We start from the raw sequence: 6,000 nt of genomic DNA, 5'->3' as shown, positions 1-6,000 counted from the left end.
TATAAGAGGGACTCAAAGGTATGAGGATATGCATAATTAATCACCAATAATGTTTAAATTGTAAATTGAATGGGAATATAACATCCAATAGTGAACTTGGGGAGGATATAATGTACAATTATGCAATAATACTAGTTTAAGAACAAGTAATAATCATAGCAATCAATCTAGAATAGCATATGAGTTATGTTACAACTATTATAACTTATAACAAGGGATCAGACACCAAAGGGTGGGGTACATATAGCAACATACTGAATGTAGAAATGTTATGAGTACCAAAGAATAGTAAAATCCATTATGATGCTATATAGAATTATAATATCTGATGCTATGATATAACTGATGAAATATAATGATCACTATGTAGTAACACCTGTTAAATGTAACTGTCCAATTGTACTGTTAATTATTATTATTATTATAATTTTCACCATTACAAATATTTACCTACACTTGCGTATTAGACGGGTGAAGCAGGAGCTAGATCGGCAGTACACTCCACGTCTTTACAAACATTCTTGAGGAGCTGTTTACATTGTAGAGGGGGATCGAGTTCCTTTTACTTTGTGGATAAGATCCTCAGGACTTGTTTTGTCACAGATCCAGTGACAAAGGGTGATCTGTTATATGAATCTTGTTATAATATTGAGATTCATTGTCACTTTATCTGTTTAAACTGTATAAATTCATTTCTTTTCTGTAAGCATGCAGAGCTGAGCCAGATTTAGCACAGAGTGCCAGCATTCAGAATTGCTGTGCCAAGCATTAGGATAAGACAGACAGGTACAGCTGGAGGACTGTGTCAGCCTAAAGGAGAACTGAGTGTTATTTTAAAACCTACTGTCTGATGTCAGCTAAACTTTTGTACCCTTGTTTGGAAATGAGCTCTGTGCCATTTGGGGGCTTGCACGTGGAGAAATACTATAAAGCATCTTGGAGGATTGGCAGCTATTGGGAGACCCGACGCCCGGACTACAGGAGACTATGTCGAATTAGTCCGAGAAATCCTTCCTGCGCTGTGATGGTGACTGCAAACTCCATACGCAAGGTCTCCACCCTTGGACTGAGTAATGTGGTGTGTTTCCCCCGTTAATTATGCAGCGTAAGCCGAAATTAAAGAAGCTAATTTCATCCTCGCTTTCATGTAATTTTATAAACCGTCATATTGCATGGGGTGGGAGGGATAATATCATTTATTTAAATTCAGGTTATTAAAACGCCGCAATTGAAAAAGAACACATTTCCAGAGAGCTAATACCTCTCTTCAGGAAACAGTAGTTGTGTCTCTGTCCGCTCTAACTGTGGTAAACTCGGTTAGCTCCACGTTAGCATCTGGGATGTTAGTTGTGAGCCACGTTTCACAAAAACACAACAAACTGCATTCTCTGTAAGTCCTGACATTTTTCACCAGCGCAGCCAGTTCATCGATCTTATTTGGTAGTGACATTGTATTAGAAATATAATAACAGACCACAGTTTAAATAAAAAAAATCTGGACAAAAAATCTGAAACATGAATAACTTATTTTCACTATTTCAAGCGGTCTTAACATTCTGATTCAGGTGTGCTCTTCCAAGACTTTGTAAAATAATGATCATATTAGTGATATGAAAATAGACTTTCTTACATTAAATGTGGCTCAGCTGTGATGATGCAACAGTGTTAACTGAAGCAGAATCTCCAAATTACAACTTTGTTCATTTAATTGCCAAGGTAAAAGAAGATTGTTTTGATAATTTTGTATCTTTCCAGTATCTTGCCATGATTAATCAAGGAGTGTGTAAGTCTCTCATATTGACCGTTTATAGACCTCCAAAATATAATGCATCTTTAATTGAGGAATTCTGCAACTCAGTATCTAAAATAATAACTATGACAGGTTCCTAATTTTAGGTGTTTTCAGTTTTCATGTGGATAGCCAGTGTGACCCGAAAGCAAGAGAATTTTAACTTACTGCACTCTTTTGATCTCAGCACATCAGCAAACCTACACATATGGGATGAAACACACTGGATGTAATAATTTCTAAAGGATTAAAAGTGGACATAAGGCAGGTCGTGGATATCGGTATATCTGGCCATTTCTGCATATTATTTGATGTAATAATGATGGTAATGGCAACTAATGAGAAGCATATTGTTAAAAAAACTTTATTTTGATTCATCTGCAGCATTAAGGTTTGCTAATATTCTAAACAATCACTCCAAATGTAGCCCTTACCCTAATACAGCTAGCAATGTAACCAGTAAGGTGGAAAATTGGAAAGCTAAGGTAAGGGCTGCAGCTGATATAGTGGCCTCTGAAAAAACTGTTAAGAAATCCTCCAGAACTAAATATTCTTGGAAGTCTCAAGGAGTGTTTGGACCTGCAAGCCAAAATTTGTGAAGGACCACTCCATCCCTCTCACGGTCTCTTTGTCCCATCTAGCAAGGTACTATAGCATTTGAACCAGTTCTGTCAGGTTCTGCAATAACTTCTACTTCTTGGGTGTCTGGACTCTGAACTCTGTGCTGCCTCTGTCCGCAAATTTGCTTTTAGTAAATTTATTTGAGGTACATTGTTGTACTTGTTATCACTGTTGCCTTTTATTATTAGTTATTGTATTATTTATTTATTACTACCTATTTCAAAATTATTACCATCTACTCAGTTGCCTATTTTATTATTTATCTATTTATAGTATAGAACAGCTCTACCGGTCTTGCACTTGTTCCGTGTTTATGTATATGTTGCACCACAGTCCAGGGGAATGTTATTTTGTGCCACCGTATGCTGCAAAACGTTTATCAATAAAAGATTTAACACTATATTTAAAACTAAATAATGTAAAATTACTAAAAAGTGCTGCTAAAAAACACTACAATGGTGACAATACACAACTCCCAGTTTCAAAAATCTTTCTTTGTTCTGTTATATCTTCATAGTTTTCCCCACTTTTTCCAATCAATGACATGAATTTCCAGCAAGGTATGCATTTCCCAGAGTAGTGTAGATTCAAAATATGATCCTTGATTTGTATGTATTTTGTAGATTTGGGAGTCTACATGCATTTTTTAATGAAATCTTTCGCCAGAATACCAGATTCTTCATTAAGAAAGGAAACAATTTCAATACATTTCAGAAAATAAGCTGCAACAACAAGTAAAGGCTGATTACCTGAATGTGAGAGGTGCAGTAGCATTCCAAAATATACCAGCAAGCCTTAGATGTCTGCAGAACTTCAGCTACAGCTGCAGTTGCTGGTAAAAAATTTACCACAATGTGCTACATAAATCTAAGTCTGAATTCTTGTTTTACCGTTTTGACTTACACTCTTGACTTGACCCAGAGCATGGTTAAAGTGCAGTATAAGTAAAATGCGTTATAAATTATTATAACCCTAATTCACTAGAATGGACGGTTTAAGTGTGATGCTTATCTTATGCTTAACTGTTAGTTCCGGCGCCGCCAAGAGTGGCAGCCTTTTCAGCAGCTCAGTGTATGACTGTATGTGTACTTTTCTACTTTTATTTTTTTTAATTTTTATTTATTGATCACTCCTATCACTTTATTTTATGTGGATTTGTTCCCTGGACACACTTACTTTTACAACGTGGGCATGGATTTTTACACGCCGAGACTCGTCTATTCAAGTACTCAACTTCGAGCGATGAGAAAAAATGCCAGTGCCGGTGTGGTTCCCTATTTACCCGACGAGGTAAGAAGGCGGTATCGTGGCAGCAGAGCTGGCACTAAGCTAAAAATGAAGCGGCTTGTGAGAAAGTGGCGTTTTAAGCCTTCGGTGCTTTCTGTGATTCTGGGGAATGTGAACTCAATCTCAAATAAGATCGACGAACTGGCTGCGCTGGTGAAAAATGTCAGAACCTACAGAGAATGCAGTTTGTTGTGTTTTTGCGAAACGTGGCTAACTACCACCATCCCAGATGCTAACGTGGAGCTACCCGGGTTTAGCACAATTAGAGCGGACAGAGATGCAAGTACCTGTGGGAAGCACAAAGGAGGAGGACTCGCTCTCTATGTTAATACACGGTGGTGTAACTCTGGACATGTTAACGTCAAAATCTCCACTTGCTGCAGGGACATTGAACTGTTGGCTGTAAGTTTGCGTCCCAATTACTTGCCCAGAGAGTTTGGACACGTCATTGTTGTCATCGTGTACATCCCTCCTCGGGCGGATGTGGAGATAGCGAGTGACATCATCCATTCTGCTGTTGCTAAGTTATAAATGCAGCACCCTGAGGCGCTTGTGCTAATCGCTGGAGACTTTAACCATGTGACGCTGGACAAAACATTACCTGCCTTCTCCCAGTATGTGGACTGTAACACCCGGGGAAATAAGACTATTGATTTACTGTATGCAAACGTTAAAGACGCATACAGCGCCACCCTGCTGCCTGCGCTTGGGAAAGCAGATCATAACCTGGTTCTGCTTCAGCCTCACTACAAACCAAGAGTGAGGGTCCTACCTACAACCACATGATCATTCAGGAAGTGGACCCCAGAGGCTGAGAAGGCTCTGAGAGAATGTTTTGGAACTACAGACTGGGATATCCTGCGTGAATCATATAGTGAGAACATTGAGGAAGTTGTTGACTGCACTACTGACTACATCAACTTCTGTATTCACATTGTAGTTCCAGTAAGAACTGTACGCTGCTATGCTAACAACAAGCCATGGATTACAAGTGACATCAAGGGCCTTTTGAACCAGAAGAAAAGGGCTTTTAAAGGCGGTGATCAGCATGAGCTCAAGCGCGTGCAGAAGGAACTCCGAGTCCAGCTCAGGATGGCGAAGGAGCAGTACAGGAGAAAGCTGGAGTAGAAGTTGCAGAATAGCAGCATGAAGGAAGTGTGGGATGGGATGAAGATCATCACTGGCTGCAGCTTGAAGCGGGGTACCACCATCGAGAGAGACATGAAGAGAGCAAACCAAATGAACAACTTCTTTAACAGGTTTGACCACCCTAACCCACTCTCACTCTTACCTCGGAGTACTGCACCCTCCACACATCCTTCTGCTGATACCAGCATAGGAGAGACATCCCCACCCATAATTACAACAGCGCAAGTGAGCAGAGAGCTAAGGAGACTTTGTGCCAGCAGAGCAGCGGGTCCAGATGGAGTATCACCACGACTGCTGAAGGTCTGTGCATCGGAGCTGGGGGGTCATCTACAGCGCATCTTCAGCCTGAGCCTGGAACAGGGGAGAGTCCAGAGGCTTTGGAAAACATCTTGCATCACCCCAGTCCCAAAGGTATCACGTCCTAGTGAGCTGAATGACTTCCGGCCTGTTGCTCTGACATCACATGTGATGAAGACCATGGAGAGGCTGCTGCTTCACCACCTGAGGCCACAGGTTCAACACGCCCTCGACCCTCTGCAGTTTGCATATCAGGAGAAGGTGGGAGCAGAGGATGCCATCATCTATATGCTACGCCGATCCCTCTCCCACTTGGACAGAGGCAGTGGTGCTGTAAGAATTATGTTTCTAGACTTCTCTAGTGCCTTCAACACAATCCAACCTCTGCTCCTTAAGGACAAGCTGACAGAGATGGGAGTAGATTCATACCTGGTGGCATGGATCGTGGACTATCTTAAAGACAGACCTCAGTATGTGTGTCTTGGGAACTGCACATCTGACATTGTGGTCAGCAACACAGGAGCGCCACAAGGGACTGTACTTTCTCCGATCCTGTTCAGCCTATATACATCGGACTTCCAACACAACTCGGAGTCCTGCCATATGCAAAAGTTCGCTGATGACACTGCTATCGTGGGCTGCATCAGGAGTGGGCAGGAGGAGGAGTATAGGGACCTAATCAATGACTTTGTTAAGTGGTGCGACTCAAACCACCGACACTTGAACACCAGCAAAACCAAGGAGCTGGTGGTGGATTTTAGGAGGCCCAGACCCCTCATGGACCCCGTGATCATCAGAGGTGACTGTGTGCAGATGGTGCAGACCTATAAATATCTGGGAGTGCAGCTGGATGATAA

The sequence above is a fragment of the Erpetoichthys calabaricus genome, chromosome 9 (assembly GCF_900747795.2).
Source record: "Erpetoichthys calabaricus chromosome 9, fErpCal1.3, whole genome shotgun sequence".
NCBI lineage: Eukaryota > Metazoa > Chordata > Cladistia > Polypteriformes > Polypteridae > Erpetoichthys > Erpetoichthys calabaricus.
Note: the sequence above shows the minus strand (reverse complement) of the source record.